This window comes from Schistocerca nitens, chromosome 11 (genome assembly GCF_023898315.1).
Source record: "Schistocerca nitens isolate TAMUIC-IGC-003100 chromosome 11, iqSchNite1.1, whole genome shotgun sequence".
NCBI lineage: Eukaryota > Metazoa > Arthropoda > Insecta > Orthoptera > Acrididae > Schistocerca > Schistocerca nitens.
In genome coordinates, this window is record NC_064624.1 from 53305459 (window position 1) to 53329281 (window position 23823).

At 40.1% G+C, this 23823-nt stretch overlaps 1 protein-coding gene across 1 annotated transcript in view; it reads right to left on the minus strand.

Moving 5' to 3' along the window:
• The window catches only part of LOC126213294 (putative ankyrin-containing lipoprotein Lxx09580), a 58675-nt gene extending 36635 nt beyond the window's left edge, over positions 1-22040 (minus strand). Inside the window, exon 1 of the mRNA XM_049940966.1 lies at positions 21949-22040. The gene's annotated coding sequence lies outside the window, so the exon portion shown is untranslated. The remainder of the gene's footprint in view (positions 1-21948) is intronic.
• Positions 22041-23823: the final 1783 nt, after the last annotated feature.

Sequence of the window (23823 nt, forward strand, 5' to 3'; positions counted from 1 at the left end):
CAAGCCTTAATTATAATGCGTCTCGAAATTTTTAAACATATACAGTGTGTCTTACTAATATGATAACTATAATTAGAGCTACATGGTATGTACCCATGAAAAGTTACTATCCCTCCGATCACATATTTTTCTTTGCATCCGTAGCAACAACAGTAACTCACCATCGCTATTACACTATCAACAAACGGTAAAACATAACATAAACTCTTGATATTATAAACTTCAAACGCTGCAGAAAGCACACACGCACAGCGATGTCCCGAAAACACTTGACAATCCTGGTTTAATGTTGACAACATGCGCAGAACGCAATGCTCACTCCAGAGATATTTACTCTATGATATGCGACCATGATTGATTAACAGCAGATGGAATTTAATGTGTGTGCCGCGAACTCAGCAACGACGGAGACGCGCAAAGGAAGTTGTAATGGGAGAGGCAGGCAACTCGTCAGACGACAGATCACTTCTGCTGAGACTAAATACACTATCTGGACATATGAATAATTATATCATTTGTCAAAGCTAAAGGAAACATTTTTCTGTCACAAAAGCTTATGTGGCATACAGCTGCTCACATTATTTATGCATCATTAGTTTCCACATCAGAATAAAAAAAAAAAAACCTTGAAAACGATATGAAGCGTATCAGACACAGTGTTATCGATATAACCGTATGCTCTCATCCACATGTTCATAATTCATTAAGCTTGGTCTTAACCACGACACATCTTGGATAAAAATTAAACCTAAATATGAAGTCAAAATTAGACATGATTGTCTGATTGGGGATTCCGCGATCGGTCATTAAATAAAATATGGCGTTTCAGTCTTCAGATCTGTTAGACAAAGTTTAAAATGTAATTAATAAGAGAGATACAGTTCGTGATAGAAATATCTTAGTTTACAAAAAGAAATTTTGAAACGTATTAATTGCCAACATACCATAAAAAGTAAAGTAAATTTCAATCTGTTAAAACCTTATATCGCAGTTTTTAAGAGAAACCTAATTGGTAACAGTAAAAAGTGCCCTCTATCTATAATTATTCTTGAATGCAACAGCACGCTCCAGTAAGAAACAGCTGCAGCGGAACGGCCCTCAGCGTACTGGCGGTTAGGTGAATTGGGCGCGGCGGAAGAGGACTCGGCGTGGCGTTGTATACGTTCTGACGTAGGGAAATTCTCTCCACCACCAATCAAAACAAAGAAGAGGAAACGCACATTTTAGAAAGAATATCTACATTTTAATTATATTTTATGTTTCTTTATAAAGAAATTTAAATTAGTGTAAATTTTTCGTTTCATGGTCCACTCAATAAATATTATTCATATGTTATTACCTTAAAAACTGTTTTATTAAAAAGAATATTCGCCATTAATATATACGGTGAAATAATAACAGATGCACAATTATTATAGGTAGAGGGCACTTTTTACTGTTACCAATCAGGTTACTCTTAAAAACTGCGATATAAGGTTTTAACAGATCGAAATTTACTTTACTTATGACAGGGAACCGAATGTTCTGTACGGAGAAGTTACTCTATAACTACAATATATGGTATTTTGGCATTTAATACGTTCCAAAATTTCTTTTGTAAACTAAGATATTTCTATCACGAACTGTATCTCTCTTATTAATTATATTTTGAACTTTGTCTAACAGATCTGAAGATGGGCAGCTAGCCCGAAACCGGTAATTGAAAATAAAGAATAGCGATCGAAGACTGAAACGCCATATATCATATTTTACTAAATATGAAGTACTACAAAAGTAATACTGTGTTGGAGCGTATGGCAAAAACAAATAAATGACCTTCCATATAATGTGTTGATCATAAGAATAAATCTGATGTAAACATTACACCATGAATTATTCTGCGTTTGCTGGGAACTCATTGGATTTCGTTTAACGTGGAGTGGAAGCCAAGCCGTCTCGAATATAGTCAGTTGCGATAGTACGTTTTATACCGTGCGATACGCGCATATCGAGTGAGCGATAATACGGCGACCCAGCTTTACCAGCGCATTTAACTTCCACGGCAGTGGCCAGCCGGCTGGTCCAGACTAACCTGCAGACATGTGGGCAGTAGCAGGTAACACGTAAAAAGAGACGAACAGAGAAACATTGTAGTTACGAATGTTATTTAATTTTTAAGCAGAATGAAATAATATGTGTCAGAACTCCAGCAATACCGCACACTTCTTAGGGGACCAGGCGGAAAGCATAACATGCTCTCGTTCTTAGCTAACATAGTATTGTAATTAAAAACAGGACTGATGGAAATTCTTGAGATAAACGTGGCGTAATTTTTCTGATCGACCTACGTGCAACGCAAAAGCATATTGCAGGGCTTTCACCGTATAGTTACATATTGAAGCCATATCCGAATCCGAGAAATACATATTTGTACTAGAACTGTCATCTGCTACGTTGATAACGAGTCGATCAACAACGGAATCCATGAAGCCACCCAAAGGCCACATTCTCCGCTCTTCTTTTATGAGACGACATTTTTTATTCCGCCAGCGTTCACCAGTGACATAAGCTTCGTGGCAGCTTACGTGTCTTCTTATTTATCGCGACAAATCCCTTAACTTTGCTCCAGATCACTTGTGTTCTGTTGTGTTCATATTGCAGCGGAACGGTATAATTTTGCTTGCAGTATATTGTTAGAAACAAAAAGACGTGCATTTTTCAATAACATGATGATTAGATATCTTAATTAGCATATATCTGATGAATTATACATTTAAAATATCTAGGTATTCCAAAATGCGTGGAAAAAAAGGAAAATGAAAGGAGATTTGCACTGTCGATTCATGGGTTGTATCGCTTTATCATTCTACAAAGCTACGGATTCAGTTATACATCAGATTTTCAAAGCCCACTTAACTTTAATAAATATACTAACTCAGAAAACTTCAAAGCTGGTTCATTCTTTAAATATGTAAAAAAACTTGAAGAACAACCTGTTTCTCGCTACTTTTTAGCTGTGTTTCACGCGTGTGTTTCACTGCGGTAAAGGATGCAGCGTCAGTCATTTTGACACTGCGTATTAACAGCACAACAATCAGAGCACAACAGTACAAAGACTGTGACTGTACACGATTTTTTAAATAAAAACTACATAGCTAAAGTGTGGTTGAGGAAAACGTTGATGGCAGGTAATACATTAGAATGCCTAAAAACTTCATTTACTGGAACATAGTAACAAGATATAAATAGGTCCTACATCCGAGAGCATAACACCAGTGTACTGCTTGCCTCCTAGAGAAGACACTTGTGCCATAAACTTTCGTGAAAGTGGACTTTATTTACCATGAAAACCTTCGTTATGAGTTATAAAGGGTCAAAGACTGACAATGAATTTTCTTTCCAAAAATATTACGAAAAATATTAGTTAAATGTGTCATAACCTACAAACAACTGTTACATGCGAAACTATTATCTATGATCATTATCATTCTTAGAACAAATGCTCTGACAATTTTTTTTGTTCTCAATTCTTCTTCGATTTCTGATGTATCATGAGCGTATTGGAGGCCGGACGTAATTGCTGTAAGTGTAATTTGGTAATTTCAAACAATAGACGAGATTTTACCTAATTTTCTACTCTCTTATTGCAGTATTTGCTAACGTCACCAGCCTACGCTCTAAGAGGTCTCTGAATATTTTAAATAACATACTAGAGACACAGATGCTATTCATATTGTTGTCGGCCATCTTAAGACCGATAGCGTTATTTCTCTGTATTTCTGAACTGATTAATAACATTCAACTCACACTTGTTTTTAAAAAATAATACTAATAATACTCCGTCAGAGTGGAGAGGTATTTTGCCTAATTTCAATGGATTTTACATAGAAACATCGTGCTTGTGTGTGTGCTGATAGATCTGTGGCAAAGACGATGTTTTATGAATACTTAAAGAAAGCATATACTTATCGAGAGAAGTTTCAAATATTACGAGATGGTACATACAGTTGTTCATGCTAGACAGTTTAATACCGTTAGGTTGTAGCTTTTGGCTGTAGGCGAGATGCACTTTCTGCTAAAGCAGATGAACAATTAACAGAATCTTACCACCAAAGATAACTGCTATTACGGATGTGCATGCTGCTTCATCTGCATCTACATGGTTACTCTGCAATTCACACTTAAGTGCCTGGCAGAGGGTTTATCGAACCATTTTCATACTACTTCTCTACCATTCCACTCTCGAATGGCGCGTGGGAAAAAGGAACACCTAAATCTTTCCGTTCGAGTTCTGATTTCTCTTATTTTATTATCACTATCATTATTCTCCCTACGTAGGTGGGTGTCAACAAAATATTTTCGCAATCGGAAGAGAAAGTTGGTGGTTGAAATTTCGTAAACTGATCTCACCGCAAAGAAAACCGCCTTTGTTTCAGTGACTGCCACCCCAACTCGCGTATCATATTAGTGACACTCTCACCGCTACTGCGCTATAACACGAAACGGGCTGCCATTCTTTGCACTTTTTCGATGTCCTCCGTCAATCCTACCTGGTAAGGATCCCACACCACTCAGCAATATTCCAGCAGAGGACGGACAAGTGTAATGTAGGCAATGTAGGCTACCTCTTTAGTGGGTTTGTCGCATCTTCTAAGTGTTCTGCCAACAAAGTGCAGTCATTGTTTCGCCTTCCCCACAATATTATCTATGTGGTCTCTCCAATTTAAGTTGCTCTTAATTGTAATTTCTAGGTATTTAGTCGTATTGACAGCCCTTAGATTTGTGCGATTTATCGTATACCCAAAATTTATCGAATTTCCTTTAGTACCCATGTGGATGACCTTGCACTTTTCTTTGTTTAGTGCTAATTGCCACTTTTCGCACCATACAGAACTTCTCTGTAGATAATTTTGTAATTGGAATTGATCGTCTGATGATTTTACTAGACGGTAAATTACAGCATCATCTGCAAACAATCTAAGGGGGTTGCTCAGATTATCACCTAGATCATGTATGTAAATCAGGAACAGCAGAGGGCCCATGACACTACCTTACGGAACGACAGATATCACTTCTGTTCTACTCGATGATTTAGTGTCTATCACTAGGAACTGTGACTTCTCTGAGACGAAATCACGAATCCAGGCACACAACTGAGACGGTACTCTATATGCATGCAATTTGATCAATAGTCTCCCGTGAAGAACGGTATAAAAAGCCTTCTGGAATCTCGGAATATGGAATCGATCTGAGATCCCTTGTCGACAGCAGTCATTACTTCATGGGAATAAAAAGTGTGTTGCACAAGAACGATATAATCTGAATCCGTGTTGGTTGTGTATCAATAAGTCATTTTCTTCAAGGTGGTTCATAATGTTAGAGTACAGTATACGCTCCAAAATCCTACTGCAAATTGAGGTCAGTGATATGGGTGTGTAATTCAATGGGTTACTCCTATTTCCTTTCTTGAATATTGGTGTGACCTGTGCTACGTTCCAATCTTTAGGAAGAGACCTTTCGTCAAGTGAGCGGTTGTATATGATTGCTAAGAAAGGCGCAATTGTGTCTGCATACTTTGAAAGGAACCTGATTGGTATACCATCTGGACCGGAAGACTTACCTTTCTGAAGTGATCTGAGTTGTTTCGCAACACCTAAGATTATCTACTTTTATGTCACCCATGGTTAAGGACAGTTCAGAGATAAAGCTATTTCCCTGCATTTTAATACATTCAAGATATTCGCAATCGTTTTCAGCGTATATTTTGAAAGTTTCACGTAACATCACGCAAACAATCATAAAGTAGGCCCACATCAAAAGATTTACTGTAGACAAACAAGCTTTATCAGATTCGTACGATACATTTCACAGCGTGTGTATGTCTTTACAATACATTAATACAATAACACGATTCATGTTGTTGTTGTTGTTGTTCGTTGTTGTGGTCTTCAGTCCTGAGGCTGGTTTGATGCAGCTCTCCACGCTACTCTATCCTGTGCAAGCTTCTTCATCTCCCAGTACCTACTGCAGCCTACATCCTTCTGAATCTGCTTAGTGCATTCATCTCTTGGTCTCCCTCTACAATTTTTACCCTCCACGGTGCCCTCCAATACTAAATTGGTGATCCCTCGATGTCTCAGAACATGTCCTACCAACCGATCCCTTCTTCTAGTCAAGTTGTGCCACAAGCTCCTCTTCTCCCCAATTCTATTCAATACCTCCTCATTAGTTATGTGATCTACCCATCTAATCTTCAGGATTTTTCGGTAGCACCACATTTCGAAATTTCTATTCTCTTCTTGTCTAAGCTATTTATCGTCCACGTTTCACTTCCAAACATGGCTACACACCATACAAATACTTTCAGAAACGACTTCCTGACATTTAAATCTATACTCGATGTTAACAAATTTTTCTTCTTCAGAAACGCTTTCCTTGCCATTGCCAGTCTACATTTTATATCCCCTCTACTTCTACCATCATTAGTTATTTTGCTCCCCAAATAGCAAAACTCCTTTACTACTTTAAGTGTCTCATTTCCTAATCTAATTCCCTCAGCATCACCCGACTTAATTCGACTACATTCCATTATCCTCGTTTTGCTTTTGTTGATGTTCATCTTATACGCTCCTTTCAAGCCACTGTCCATTCCGTCCAACTGCTCTTCCAAGTCCTTTGCTGTCTCTGACAGAATTACAATGTCATCGGCGAACCTCAAAGTTTTTATTTCTTCTCCACCGATTTTAATACCTACTTCGAACTTTTCTTTTGTTTCCTTTATTGCTTGCTCAATATACAGATTGAATAACATCGGGGATAGGCTACAACCCTGTCTCACTCCCTTCCCAACCACTGCTCCCCTTTCATGTCCCTCGACTCATATAACTGCCGTCTGGTTTCTGTACAAATTGTAAATAGCCTTTCGCTCTCTGTATTCTACCCCTGCCACCTTCAGAATTTGAAAGAGAGTATTCCAATCAACATTGTCAAAAGCTTTCTCTAAGTCTACAAATGCTAGAAACGTAGGTTTGCCTTTCCTTAATCTTTCTTCTAAGGTAAGTCATGGGGTCGGTATTGCCTCACGTGTTCCAACATTTCTATGGAATCCAAACTGATCTTCCGCGAGGTCGGCTTCTATCAGTTTTTCCATTCGTCTTTAATGAATTCGTGTTAGTATTTTGCAGCTGTGACTTATTAAACTGATAGTTCGGTAATTTTCACATCTGTCAACACTTGCTTTCTTTGGGATTGGAATTATTATATTCTTCTTGAAGTCTGAGGGTATTGCGCTTGTCTCATACATCTTGCGCACCAGATGGTAGAGTTTTGTCAGGACTGGCTCTCCCAAGGTTGTCAGTAGTTCTAATGGAATGTTGGATTCATACAGACAGACATTCTACACGCCGCAACACGGTACACACCGCACCAGTACACGTGTGCTATTGCTGCTGACCAATCATCGCATTTGTATTTTGTTTCCATACGCTTTATTCTTATGACAAACGAAGTATACACTTCCGCTCCTGAGACCACTTTACGGTGTGTCACGGCCACAGGAGTGTGTTGTTTACGCGCGTCTGTGACGTAATTCACTCCGCCATTCTAGACCACTGCCTGTTGAATGGGGCTGGTCAGAGGACGCCATCTGCACGCTGCTGCTGCCTGCAGACTTCTGCGGTCACGCGGCGCGCACGCGCTAGGTTGCATTTTGTCGCCGTGTTTTTCAAGCTGGACACTGGTCACACGAATGAGAAACGCGCTGAGTTTTTATAATCCGTCAGCCTTCCAGCAAGAACATAGAGTAAATATCTCTGGAGTGAGCATTCACATGCGCAGAACAGATTTTGTGTTGTCAACATACATTGCCGGCCTGGTCACCTGTTCTCGGGACGTCGTGTGTTTGTCCGCATAGCGCCCTGTATATTTCGAATGTCACTACATCCCTAGTACAGACGGATTCTTTTCGTATGTGTCGTGGATTATTTATATATGTTGCGCAGATATTTTAACAGTCCATTTGATACTGGGAATAAGCCAGCTATCTTCGCGATAGGTGTCACAATTCAGATGCACTCGATTTTTGATAGTTTTCGGTATGATACGGCATTTTATACAGCGTGTTACAAAAAGGTACGGCCAAGCTTTCAGGAAACATTCCTCACACACAAAGAAAGAAAATCTGTTATGTGGACATGTCTGGAAACGCTTACTTTCCATGTTAGAGCTCATTTTATTACTTCTCTTCAAATCACATTAATCACGGAATGGAAACACACAGCAACAGAACGTACCAGTGTGACTTCAAACACTTTGTTACAGGAAATGTTCAAATGTCCTCCGTTAGCGAGGATACATGCATCCACCTTCCATCGCATGGAATCCCTGATGCGCAGATGCAGCCCTCGAGAACGGCGTATTGTATCACAGCCGTTCACAATACGAGCACGAAGAGTGTCTGCATTTGGTACCGGGGTTGCGTAGACAAGAGCTTCCAAATGCCCCCATAAATGAAAGTCAAGAGGGTTGAGGTCAGGAGAGCGTGGAGGCCACGGAATTGGTCCGCCTCTACCAATCAATTGGTCACCGAATCTGTTGTTGAGAAGCGCACGAACACTTTGACTGAAATGTGCAGGAGCTCCATCGTGCATGAACCACATGTTGTGTCGCACTTGTAAAGGCACATGTTCTAGCAGCACAGGTAGAGTATCCCGTATGAAATCATGATAACGTGCTCCATTGTGCGTAGGTGGAAGAACATGGGGCCCAATCGAGACATCACCAACAATACCTGCCCGAACGTTCACAGAAAAACTATGTTGATGACGTGATTGCACAATTGCGTGCGGATTCTCGTCAGCCCACACATGTTGATTGTGAAAATTTACAATTTGATCACGTTGGAATGAAGCCTCGTCCGTAAAGAGAACATTTGCACTGAAATGAGGATTGACACATTGTTGGATGAACCATTCGCAGAAGTGTACCTATGCCTCACATTAGTGATTTTATCCCTGCTAATTCGTCCTCTTTTCTGCTATTTCTGCGTATTTATTTTCTCATTTTTGCGACCTAAAGCACAATTTTTCTTACTGGTGACACTTTGAAGTGTTTATTTAACGCATTTTACGTACTTGCTATCAGTTTATTAAATAAATAGTAGACTGAGTAAGAAGGGGGAAAAAGGGCGATCGGAGAATAAATGTGCTGTAAAGCAAATACAGTTGGTCATGTAACAATCAACGTATATAACAACATTAAGGGAAGTGGAAAGTGACACAAATGAAAGAGTTTGGGGACATGTTTACCAATATTTTACGCTTCTTAATCAAATGGCGAAGAAAATAAATTGAAGGCAAAATACAGCAAAGAAGATATATGTGTACTTTGATTAGCTAGACTATTGTGTTTATTTGATTTGTGCAGAAAATGTATTTAAGCTGAATGCAGAAATTGGTAGTAGGTGCTGTGGAAAATTAAAAATAGTTGGTATAGCATCTACCTTCAGCCACACACGTCCAAATTTTTGTCTTTCTAAACATTCCTCTTCAAAGTGTTTTGAACATACTTTGGAATAATTTGTGGGGACAAAATTACTCCTCATTTTCTGGAGCCACGTCTTTACTCATTGTTCATCCTTCGGGAAACTAAAATATAAATCACACATAATCATTCTCCATGTCCTAGACACACTTAACATGGTCTCCTACTGTAACTTTATAGTAAACAAAAGGTTTGGAGACACATATTATACGAAGACAATTACAGACTCCCAATCTATTGATTTTATCTGTCTCCCGTCTTTCAAATCTATATACATAACCGACAAGTCACTGATAAATGCATGGAGGATAGTATTTGCTGAAACAACTAACCATTCCCTTTCCTGTTCCACTAGCAAATTTACGAGAGGAAGCGATTCTTTGAATGCTTTTGTACGAGCCGTAATATATCTTATATAGTCATAAAATCGTAGAAAATCGTAGAATCAAAGCCTTAATTATAATGCGTCTCGAATTTTTTATGCATAGTACCAATGAAAAGTTACTATCCCTCCTTTCGCATATTTTTCTTTCCATCGTAGCAACAACGGTAATTCACCATAGCTGTAACACTATCAACAAACAACTTCAAACGCTGAGGAAAGCACACACGCACAGCGAAGTCCCGAAAACACGTGACAATCCTGGTTTAATGTTGACAACATGCGCAGAACGCAATGCTCACTCCAGAGATATTTACTCTGAGCTAGAGCGGCGGGTTTGGATGACTAAGAATCTGTTGCCTGCATAGCAAGTACAGCAAGCAATCGGTGATTTACCTACATTCCGTTCGCGTGTGTTTTTTCATTATTTCCATTAGTAATTACTGCATTTCGTATAATTAAACGTGTTTAGTACAACATTAAGGCAGTGCAGACGTGTCTGCGCAATGTATCGCCACTGATATGACAAGCGGAATAGTCAGTATAACTTTGTGGAACACGCTGTACGCAGGTGTTGCTTGTGGCAGGTGGGAACTCGGCAGTTCGACGTTCGGTTTGCTGACTTCACTGCAGCCTTCTCGTTGTGCTTTATATGACGTACTGAAATGGATCGTCTGGACAGCGAACTAATTATTATGGAAGCGCAGAAACACGCATGTATGTACGACACACGGGACGAAGAGTATACAAACAGAGAGAGAGAGAGAGAGAGAGAGAGAGAGTTGTGGTGAGCAGTTACAGCAGTCGTTTTGGCAGAAAGGTGGGATAGTCTGACAGAAGCAGAAGTCAGATCTTTGCGAGCACTGCCGGCCGGTGTGGCCGTGCGGTTCTAGGCGCTTCAGTCTGGAACCGCGTGACCGCTACGGTCGCAGGTTCGAATCCTGCCTCGGGCATAGATATGTGTGATGTCCTTAGGTTAGTTAGGTTTAAGTAGTTCTAAGTTGTAGGGGACTGATGACCACAGACGTTAAGTCCCATAGTGCTCAGAGCCATTTGCGAGCACTGACAGTAAATATTTTAGTAGTATCTATAAACAGTGTACACTGAAATATATTCAAGAATAAAATGTCAACAATTCCATTTTTAGACTAAGAAAACTAGTCTTCATTCGAGGAATTTAGCGCAACGATATTGTCGTGGTACACATCCTTGAAGGGAGCAAAAGTAATCAACTCAACAATCTCTGATACTTTTGCCGCTATTATTCCCTTTTGTTCTATATGCATGTCAGCGTGTCATCAAAATTGAAACCGTCTTCCAGTAGTTGCTTTGTGACTACTTTGTGAGTAAAGTAGAACCACGTGTTTATCAGTAACTCTTAAGATCATCAATCTTAAATGGGAATGTGCGTGAGATTATAACGTCTCGTCTTGACAATATTTTTCAATATAGCAACTTTTCTTTATGTTCAACCCACGTGGGGTGTATTTTGTGAGACCAGTACTATGTGCCTATACAGTTGTTTGACCCATCAGGTTAATAGTAAGACAATAGTAACCAGCTCGAGGTTTTTCTTTTGTAAATTGCGTTTCGGTGTAATTTATTTTAATTATCAAAATTATTGTGGAGTTACACTCTTTGTGTAAATCAAGTTGACCACGTGAAACATGTGGTGTAATCATCAAAGTAGCCCTCAGCTATTCTTTTTGGGGAAGATTTCACAGAGAGTTAGTATGAATTTAGTATACCAGTATGTGATAATTTCATGACGGACAGGATTGCGCTACGAACGTAACTTCTTTGGGTGAAAATTGAATCGGTTGGTTGTGGTTAATTTCCTCTTGCATATGTTTCAACATTCGTCGTGTGTTATTTTATGAATGCAATGTTGTATGCAGTCTCCCAATCTTGGCTCCATATTTGAGGTGTTCTGTAAGATTACAAACTCACATTTTCACAATACTAAATAAGGCACCAGTTTTATATATGTATCACCAGTTGTTGTAAGATGACTATTAAAAGATTATAATTAATGTTAGTCTGGTTGGGAATTTGGTAAGCTAGACTGGATACCTGGTGGAACAGTTGGTCAGTAATGCAAGGTTAACTTCCCCAGATAGCCCACAGCTTTTAACCCGATTTTACTGTCTTGAATATCAGCACCGCTTTCAAAACAACTTAATGCATCAACATTACAATGGAGGGGACGAACAGGGGGCTTGCCTCCACCCAGGAGTACAGAGTTTTTATTCGTAACAAAATTCTCACACAATTGCAATTTTCGTGATTCTGCAAAACCTCTCGTTTAGCCAACTGTAGCGTTATGTGGCTGATAGCAGAGAAATAATATAAGGTGGCGCACGAAAAACCGGCCCACCAATTATGCAGGATTTGTTGACGGCTACGAACAGAATAGATAAACATGTAATAATTAGGCAGTGAGGAAATAACAAATAAGCTAATGCAAACAACAACTTCGAAACAATAGATGACGATTGGTAAGCGACAATGAGCAGTCTAGTACTCGGGGCCGATTTTTCGTGCGCCTCCCTGTAGCACTGAAATAATATTGTAGAAGTTATTGTATTCTCTTTACAAAATGTGACACCAGACATTTGATTGTGGAATGCGGACTTCATTCGGTTGTTAAGTCGGTCTGCCTTCCATAACATTGACCATGCTCTTTTACCTTGGATCAAATAAAGACAGAAACTGGCCACTTCCTTTGCATGTGTAATAAAAAAATTTTGCCTTTTTAGAAGAATGTCGTCTGCGGTTTATTGACATAGTGAAGTAAGCTGATATGCTGTTTTGTTACCTGAAAAGATGTATGTATTACATACCACGTAATTTTATGTAATTTACGAAATTATTAAATACAGTTTCATTACCGGTCACGGACGCTGAATAGAATACGAAAAGAAACAGAAGTTCAGAGTTCAAAAAAGGTATGAAACAGATCTATAATGGGCGTCCGCAGCGAACGAAACTAACAACTGCATACTGAACTAGCTATGACGAGATGTTGCCGCAAGCTTCACAGACGCACTACTGATGGGATTTCCCTATGCTCCACGCTGCGCCAGTAACGCATCCGCGTGGCCAGCACCGACCAGTGCCTTGACTTCTGCGTAAATTACGTCACACACGCGCGTGGAAAAACCCGCTCAGGCCTAGTGGGGCACCAAGGAAATTGCGAGCTCCACATGTGCGTCAGCTACGCTGTTCCATATTTCCCTCCCTTGCGACGAAATAGAGAAAATGGAGAGAGAGGGAAAGTATGAAATGATGTATAGACTGGATAGTTAGATAGTTTTTGAACGTAAAAGAAAGAGCAATAACATGGAAATAGAAAGAGCGGATGGTATTCTAGCAGAAGAACCACAGGAGGTTTTGAACAGATGGCAAGAATATATTGAATGTCTGTATAAGGGGGATGAAATGCAAAGCGAAATTAAGGTTGAAGCGGAGCAATATGTGCCGGAAGATGGAAAGGGATTTACCATCTTGGAAGCAGAAGTAGAAAAGGCGCTGGAAGGAGATGAAGAATAGGAAGGCATGTGGAATAGATGATTTGCCAGCAGAACTGTTGAAGAGTCTGGGAAACAAGGCAAGAAAAGAAATAGTCTACCTCTGTAACGAGATATATGACAAAGGGGAATGGCCTGAGGACTTCGCTGCAACAGTTATGATACCAATAGAGAAAAAGAGAAACACTAAAAAATGTTAAGAGCACCGGACCATCAGTCTAATTTCTCATGCAGCTAAAGTCTTGCTGAGAGTGTTGAATAGAAGGTTGATTGGCAAGCTGGATAGAGGGATTGCAGAGGAGCAGTTTGGATTTAGAAGAGGAAAAGGAACAAGAGATGCTACTGGCCTCCTAAGAACTATAGGAGAAAGATATATGGAAAAGGGTAGAGAAATCTTTGCTGTTTTCATAGATTTGGAAAAGGCGTTTGACAGAGTTCAGTGGAACAAGCTGATGGATATCTTGAAGAGGAAAGGAGTAGATTGGAAAGAGAGACGACTGATACAGAATCTATATTTACACCAGAAAGTAAGGATAAGGATTGGAAATGAAATGTCAGAAGGAAGCAGCATTGGACGAGGTATTAGACAAGGTTGTTGCCTTTCCCCACTGTTGTTTAACGTATACCTTGAAGAGATTATTGCGAAAAGTTTAGATGGGAAAAGAGGAATATGTATTGGCGGAAAGAGAATACAATGTATAAGATTTGCTGATGACATGGTATTAGTGGCATAAAGTGAGCGGACAGTGAATACCATGCTCAAAGATCTGAATGAAGCTTGTGTGGAATATGGGATGCAAATAAACACAGCAAAAACAAAGAGTATGGTCATCAGTACAAGACGCAGAGTGTCCAGTATTAAAATAGGACAATCTACCATTAGCCAAGTAAGTGAATTTAAATACCTCGGAAGCACAATAACTGAAGCCTTGAGATGTCACCAGGAGGTGAAAGCTCAAATTGCCATAGAGAAGGAGGCATTCAACAGAAAGAGGAGACCTTTATGTGGCAAATTAGATAAAGGACTAAGGAAGAGGCCTGGCAAATGTTTTGTCTGGAGCATGGCACTATATGGGGCAGAAACATGGACACTGAGACGAGAGGATGAAAAAAGGTTAGAAGCATTTGAGATGTGGATGTGGAGGAGAATGGAGAGAATAAGCTGGATGGAAAGAGTGAGTAATGAAAGAGTATTGGAGAGGGTTGGTGAGAGAACATGTCTGCTGAAGGTTGTATGAGAAAGGAAAAAGAACTGGTTGGGACATTCGTTGAGAAGGGAGTGCTTGCTAGCAGATGCTTTGGAAGGATTGGTTTGTGGGAGAAGACTGAGAGGAAGAAGGAGATACAAGATGATAGACGACATAAAGGGAAGAGGAAATTATGCAGACCTGAAGACGATGGCAGAAGACCGGACAGCCTGGAGAACTACCATGTGAAAACCTGCCTTTACGCAGAACACTGATGATGATGATGATGATGATGATGATGATGATCCTCCCCCCCTCCTCCCACCTGAAACCCTACATCCAGTACGATTCCACCTGTTTGGCCGCATTGCGTCATCTCCATGGTCAATGCCCTACGTCTTACGGCCTTGAGCTGGTGACATCTGTCAATGCCACGTGCCTCCTTTGACTATTTTTCTTTCATTTCACAATTTAATATCATGACACTTAACGGTCTAAGTGTATAACAGCCTACTTCATGAAAAAGAATGACAACTCAAAATGGTTAAGTTTTGATTGTAACAAAACCTCAAAATCGTAATGGCAGAAAGTTTTTCAGTGTCGCCTAACATAAGAGAAAATGCACTGAAGTGAACTCTCTGAAAACGAAAAATCATACACTGATAAGCCAAGGAAACTGATACACCTGCCTAATACAGCGTCGGAATCCCCACGAGCACACAGAAGTGCTGTAACATGGCATGGCATAGACTAAACTAGTGACTGGAGTAGACTCTGCTGGTCCGCTGACACCATGAATCCTGCAGGGCTGTCCATAAATTCGTAAGAGTACGAGAGACTGGAGATCTCTTCTGAACAGCACGTTGCAAGGCATCCCAGATTTGCTCAATAATGTACATGTCTGGGGAGTTTGGTGGCCAGCGGAAGTGTTAAAAAAATGGTTCAAATGACTCTGAGCACTATGCGACAACTTCTGAGGTCATCAGTCGCCTAGAATTTAGAACTAATTAAACCGAACTATCCTAAGGACATCACACACATCCATGCCTGAGGCAGGATTAGAACCTGCGACCGTAGCGGTCGCTCGGTTCCAGACTGTAGCGCCTAGAACCGCGGAAGTGTTTAATCTCAGAAGAGTGTTCCTGGAGCCATTCTGTAGCAGTTCTGGACGTGTGGGGTGTCGCATTGTCCTGCTGGAAGTGCCCAAGTCCGTCGGAATGCACAATGGAGCTGAATGGATGCAGGTGATCAAACAGGATGCTTACATACGTGTCACCAGTCAGAGTCGTATCTGGATGTGTCAGGGGTTCCATATCACCCCAACTGCACACACCCCACACCATTACAGAGCCTCCACCAGCTTGAACAATCCCCTGCTGACATGCACGGTCCATGGATTCATGAGATTATCCGCATACCCGTACACGTACGAGACTCGTCCGACCAGGAACATGTTTCCAGTCAACAACAGTACAATATTGGTGTTGATGGGCAGAGTACCATCATAATCTTTGTTGAGTGTCTCATTTCCCCTGGTGTGTAGACAGTACCTGTGCCAAACTGTTTACCAGACTATCATTACAGCTTCGCAGTGAAATCAGTTAGTGCTTACCACGGAAATCAGTGTTTACATGTTTAAATATGCCCTCTCTTTCACCGTGACTGTCTGTCTCCTCTCTCATTCTCTTTTACTTTCGCTCAGCACTTTTATCAAATTTGTTTTACGTTTACTCTGTCCACTGCTTCCGAATGTGTTGTTCCTCACTCTGTCGATCTAAGTGTTTTGTTTCATGACCTAATATAATGTGTTTCTTGCTTCCCCTTGCTTAGACATAATATGTAAATAGTTAAAATACCACATCATTTTAAAGCTGAAAGTTTTTTTTTAACATATAGTGAAAACCAGGAAATATCCTGCAACCATGTGCTAGTAAACCTGTAAAAACAGTACACAGAACTTTAACTGCCCATACCATACGAAAAATAATAATTATTTGCTCTCCATCCCATTTATGTAGGCCTCAAAATAGAAAACATAGACGACACAAAATATCACTATAGCCAAACTAGTATTCTGAGTGAAAAGACATTACTGTTGTTATTGTTTTTCTTTTCTTTTGTGTAATTTAGCTCCTTATTGCTTTCAATGTTTTCTGATTTCTTTCTAGTTACACGTATAAACGGTTGCTCTACTTTTCACAAAAAGCTATGTTGTTGTGCTAAACTGAATAAGCAAGCACTAACGAACGTTGTTCGAGGGACACTCACAAATTAAAGAGACCCACGAAAAAAAAAAAAAGACCTGGACACTAGCAAGAGGTCAATTTATCGTACTGAAAAACGTAACACGTATGGTGTTTTGTAAAACGTAATTTGTTATTCTGTAACAAAAAGTATACACACGTTAAAAAAAAGAAAAAAGATGGAAGTCCTCTCTTTTTTTTCTAAATGTACTTTTTTTTCAACACAGGTCCTATTATTTCAAATATATAGCATTTCAAAGATAACTTAATAAAAAATGCACGTGTACTTGCACGAACTTTACTTGAATGTCCAATCATATTTGGCTGTTTGCTACTTTTGATCATTACAACAAATATATTACTAACCATCGATAAGTATATGATCAAACGTATCATGTTTTCCTTAAAATGTATACCTATTGTGATTTGCGAAATCCCTTACAGCTTCAATGCACACAGAGCTGTTTTGCGCCACGATGCTTCGATCAGCAGACACTGTGATGGGCGCCATTGGCCAGTTAACTTGCGTAGCTGAGACGTTGCTAATGTAACAAGAACGAATAGTGACACGTGCGATTTTTTTTTAAAGTCACAAAATTTATGTTAAAAAATATATCGGCTCAACCACTTGTTTATAATGTAAAACACTAAAATTGACGCGTTTCGGAAGTCAAGCTTCCATCATCAGAATAATAAAAACTAAAAGAACCTGTTAAAACTCGCTAAAATGGATCATGCACCAGGAACAATAAAATTGATAGTAAAATTAAAACATCGTGGCTACTTCCCTTGTTGCAGCCGTGTCTTCCAAGGTGCATCTCCACATAGTCGTCGAAATATAAAAAACTCTAAAATGGTGTCCCTACGGTGTTCAACATCTAACCACATGGCTCTCTCCTCTATCGTCGTAGACCGCCCGTACGTCTTCGTTGATACCACACACCAAGTAGCCAAACACGACACAAACGCGAGTGAGCTCACGCGCAAGTTAACAAGGAAGTCACAGAGATGATACAAACAGATAACGTATACATTTTCCAAGGACCTCATGACATGATGGTATCCTAACAATTGCTAAAAATGTAGTTGCTAAAAGAAACCAGTGAAATGTTTGAAAAAGTTATTTGTATCACCAGTTAGCTGTCCATTCAGTGTGTTCTGATCATCCACGCTATGTATCGTAATTTCCAGCTGTTCTAGTAGATCCAGCTTTTTGCCTTTGTCCTGTCTATGTAAAATAACGAGATCCTGATCTATTCCCAACATGGGGTGTCCCGTTTCCCAAATATGCGTGGCTACAGCTGACTTTTCGAAATTATTACGCCGGAAAGCATCGCCATTTTCTTTGTAAGGTACTTTAAAGGACCTACCAGTTTGGCCTACATAGCTTGCCTTGCACGTGTTACACTGAATTTTATAGACCCCGGCTCTCTCATATTTATCGCTTTCCTGCTGTACATTATTTCTTAGTTTAAATCGCTGCGTATTATTTGTCTGAAAAGCGGTATCAACTTTAAAAAGTTTGAAAATGTTGGCCACTTTTTGCGAAATATCACCGAAGTATGGTATTGTGACTCTCGTAATATTATTTGCGGTATTTTTCCTTGCATTCGCGCGCTGTTTCTGTCGTATTGATTTATTGACAACGTTTTGGTGATATCCGTTAGCTCTGGCTAGCTGTTTCACAATGTTCAGATCAGTCATTCTGTCTTCTTCATTCATAAGGACTCTAAAGGCTCTATCTATCAAAGATCTAAAAGCAGAAAGTTTTTGGCTATTAGGATGGCAGGAATTATTTTGAATCAACACATCAGTTGTGGTTGGTTTCCTAAATATTTTAAAAACATGCCTACCATTTCGTTTCCCAATAGCTAGGTCGAGAAATTGCAGTTCACCATTTTTCTCTTCTTCCACAGTGAATTTAATTTTACCGTGTAACTCGTTAAATTTATTTACTGTTTCTGCGACTTCTTTTTCTTTTCCATTAATAAGAAGCAGCGTATCATCTACATAGCGTTTGTAATATACAATTTTATCCACGGGATGTTGCGGGTTAACGAGGAGTCTTTTTTCCAAATGATTTATAAAGATGTCTGCTATGGTTCCAGATATACTGGAACCCATAGCCAGTCCATCTTTTTGCATATAAAATCTATTGTTAAAAGAAAAATAATTATATTTCAGAACGAATTCTAACAGTTCGATGAATTCGACTATTTCTTGCTGAGACAGTGTTTTGTACTTAAGCAAATTTTCTGTGACGACCTTAACGGGCTCATTTACCGGCACATTCGCATAAATTTTCTCTGCCTCGTGATGACTGGGTGTTGCGTGATGTCCTTAGGTTAGTTAGGTTTAAGTAGTTCTAAGTTCTAGGGGACTGATGACCATAGATGTTAAGTCCCATAGTGCTCAGAGCCATTTGAACCACATACGCATAAAGGTTTTTAATGTCTAGAGATACTAGGCGGGCCGTGTCAGCGAGTTTTAGCGAGTTTTAACAGGTTCTTTTACTTTTTATTATTCTGATGATGGAAGCTTGACTCCCGAAACGCGTCAATCTTAGTGTTTTACACTATAAACAAGTGGTTGAGCCGATATATTTTTTTAACATTGACATTCACAACCATGACCTCTGATCCAGAATGGATAAAATCAAAGCACAAAATTTATATTTTTACTGCGAAAATGGAGTTGATAAACCGATTCTTCGACTACTGTAGACGATGAATGTCATGAAAATTCAATGCATAATGCAGTTGCTAAACGTCATTTAAAAATTCCCTTCGTGGGACCTTACTGATATAGAATCATCAGCTACGATTTTCTGTGGATGCAATGCCGATTCCAGAAAAACTTCATTGGTGTACCGGCGAGGTGCTGGGACTAAAGATACTTATTACTGCATGAACTTTTATTGACGACCTCATTCATTCCGACGAAGCATATGAAAGTCTATTGTGTGGAGCCGAAAAATTTCCGATGATGAAGATAATGAGCCAGTCGAAAAGAAGGCCAAAGACAAGTATATTCCGTTGGAGACAGTAGTAGCGAGACTGGCAAAAGAACACGTCACGTCTTACCTACAAACTCTACAAAGCTCATGCAAAAACACCTATTAATGTTTTCATTCTCTGCCCTTTCAAATGTCGTATGTGAAGTAATATGACCAGTGTTGCAAAATATATGCAATAAAAAAAAATTTTGGCCGCTACTTGATCCAGAGGTTCACGGATTTCGGAGACTGGGCGCTAAATAAACGCTTGACCGCCGCCACCTTCCTGGCCAGAATGGCAAAGCACCGGCACATGTGCGACGCGCTAAAACTTCACTTGCGAAATTCTCGAATTTTTTAACGAGGAGAGGTCCCCAGCGGTGCGATAGACTTCTTGAAATATACGGTGATTTAGGTTAAGATCCCACTTGCCATACTGCAGCCATTCACCCTGGTGGGCCCTCGGTTGCGAGTAAATGACGAAAAAATAAAAAAAATTAAATTTTGTGTGACAGTAACAATAATAACGCAGCTTTACGTAGTGTGGTCGCGTGTTATTATGGACAGGATAACAGTTACCCAGGCAAGAGGTCGTGGGTTCGAGTTTTGTCAGCTGCACTAATTCTTTTTATTTCTAAATCTTTATCGAAATTACTTTGATCATTATTGTTATTCGATTAACTGGTTTAAATGAAGTTTTCATTTCTATTCCTTTGTCACATCATTTTAATCACTGCAAAAACTTTTTCATTTGTTTCATTTTTTCTTTATATCATTATTGTTCCAATCGGAATTATTGTGAATATGAATTCAACTATAATATTCAATTATTTGAAAACTCTGATCTATTGGTTGAAAAACAGTAAACTAAATAATCTATTTATATTTGTACAATGATGTGAAATATCTATTTTCGTTAAAAAATGTGCGTTTTTCTGCATAGTAATTGTCATACACAGATTTAATACCTAAATACCTAGTGCCCTAGGGACAAAATAAAGCATACGAAAATTGAAATGAAGGACAGGTTTATAAGCGAAACGGAATTCAAACAAAATGATAAATAGACATAATGAACGCAATAATGTGGACAAAAAAGCAGGGTGATAAAAGCAATTTCAACAAAATTAATACATAAAATTGTTGAAAAGCACATGAACAAAGATTTCAAGCGCACAAAGAGCGACAGGAAGAAAAATGACAGCAAGTGACAGCAAGCGAGTGGATATTATGATCAAAATTATGTGACAAAGGAATGGAATTCAAAAATTGCATTTAAACCAAATAACTGAATAAAAGTAATGATCAGAGTCATTTCGATAAAGATAAAAAAAAAAGAATTTGGAACACCTGACGAGATTCAAATCCACAACCTCTTGTATGTGAAGCTGCCATGCTATCCATTATAGCACGCAACCAAGCTATGTAAAGCACATATTTTGGCGTTATTCAGTATCACACAAAATTCTGATTTTTTTTTTTTTTCGTTAATTACTCGCAAGCGAGGGCCCACCGGAGTGAATGTCTGCGTGTGTGATACGTGGAATCTCAACCTATATCAGCGTATAGGTAGTTTCGAAAAGTCGATCGACCGCTAGGGACCTCTCCTTGTAAGCAGTACGCCTTATTAATTACGAATTACGTTGTCCTCCTAGCGAACTACTAAAAGTGTACAACGTTTGGAGTGATAGTGATGTTTTGTTTCTGGTACGTTCAACTGCGCGGTTATCGGCGACCGTACAAATTCCCATTCTTTCCGACCTCGCCACTGTCATAAATAATGATGAAACAACACAAACACCCGGGCGGAGAAAACCCCCAACCCACGCAGGAATCGAACCCGGGACGACGTGATACAGAGGCAGCAACGGTACCCACTAGACCGCGAGCTGTGGATTTAAACTAAATCCGTGATCCAAACGTCGTGGCCGCGCTTTGTGGGATGTAAACAGGACGTTCTGACATTTCGCGGCTAGCCACAACCAGCAACATATCGTGCAACAGTCGAGAGTACACATAAGTTTCATTTCTCGTAAATATGCTCCCGGAATCAATGAAGGTGATGAGTAACGTGATGGCTCGGCGCTCCTACCTGGCGTGTACGCACACAAAACTCTGTTATCCTGTAGAGACGGAACTCAGCGCTGCCTGTTCTGCGACGTCCTACCGCTGCCACGCCAAGCAAGTGACTGTTCCAGAACTGTAGCGGCAGCACCTCTGCAGTCACGTGACTCGCCCCGCCCTCCCTCCCTCCACGAGTCCTGGACTGCTGGCGGGGGAGAGGTGGCGGCCGAACGGACACGGCCTGACCGCGTCTTGCAACATCTTTCCTGTAATACGAGGTTTCTCCGTAAAATACGTATAAAAGTTGAATAATAACTTTATTTTACAATTATTCAGGTATTACAATATGGTCTCCTTCAAAGTACTCGCCCTGAGACGCGATACACTTCTGCCAACGCCGCTTCCACTGTTGATAACATTGCTGAAAGTTTTCAGTTGTGATGTTGTTCAGTTGGCGTGTCGTTTCCGCCTCGATGGCTTCCACATCTCCCAAGTGCCGACCCCGAAGCACCATTTTGCATTTCGGGAACGTGAAGAAGTCACACAGGGCTAGATCGTGTGAATAATGCGGATGGTCTGTCACGGTGATTGAGCTTCGGGCCAAAAACTCGCGCACGACGAGCGACGTGTGAGCGGGCGCATTGTCATGATGAAGGATCCACCTGCCCCCTTTTGCCAACTCCGGTCGAACTCGGGCCACACGAGCTCCGACACGTGTCAGAACTTCAACGTAAAAATTTCCGTTCACTCTCTGGCCGGGAGGGACAAACTCCTTGTGAACAATGCCCCTAGAAACGTCCCCTTAAAAAAGTTAGTGAATGATTGTGCTGGTAAACCTCTTACCTTATTTGATTTTCAAACAGCTGAGCAGAACTGAACGTACTGAGACATTTCGCTCTTTACCTATTCTGATCAACATTAAACTGACACACAATATTTTTAGCGCAACACAATCTGACTTTCAATAATCCCTACAAAAGAATGGCCCTGATTAACATTAACCCATACCTTTCACAAATCACTTACCTTACAAAAATCTTCGTTACTCGAACTACTGCAATACAGCGAGCGCCACTACTGCCAGCTAAATAAAAGATTCAAATTACTGAAGGCACTAACTACTGATAGGCATAGTTAGCGAATGAAAGGTTTTGATAGAGAACAAGCAATGTAATTACCCTAATATTGTTCAAAAGTCATTATTTATATATATATATATATATATATATATATCAGTCCATGATACCCAATATTACAAATTTACTCTTTCTGATGGACACACATCCAGATCATCCGCTCTCAAAACTTCGCCATCTCTCTCCCCACGTCCACCACTGCTGGCGGCTCACCTGTAACTGCGCAACGCTACGCGCTGTTCACATCCAACTGCCCAACACTACAGTAGCATATACTCCAACAATGCAAACCAACCACAGCCTTCACACAGCACAGTCAGTGATTTTCATATAGAGCGCTACGTGGCGTTACCAACATAAAAACCTAAACAGCCTCCTTACAGAATCAAAGAAAACAATCAACATTGTCTTCACATTAGACCTTGATTTTCGCGATTTTTTTGTTCTCGGTGCTCCTGCTAGTTTCCATTTCTTGCTTTGAGATTTGAGCTCCACATCGAATTCGTAAAACCAGGACTCGTCTCCAGTGATGACTCGCTTGAGAAAGTCCCCTCGTTCCTCTGCTTCCAACCAATCCTCACAGCACTCAACCCTCTTTGCTTTCTGTTCTGGCGTCAAGAGCTTCGGTACGATTTTCACACACAATTTCTTCATTTAAAGTTTTTGTGTCAGGATTTCGTGAACGATTGTTTCGGGGATTGACAGCTCGTCAGCAATCATTCTGACTGTCAAGCTACGGTCTTTAAGAACACGAGCCCGAATTCGTT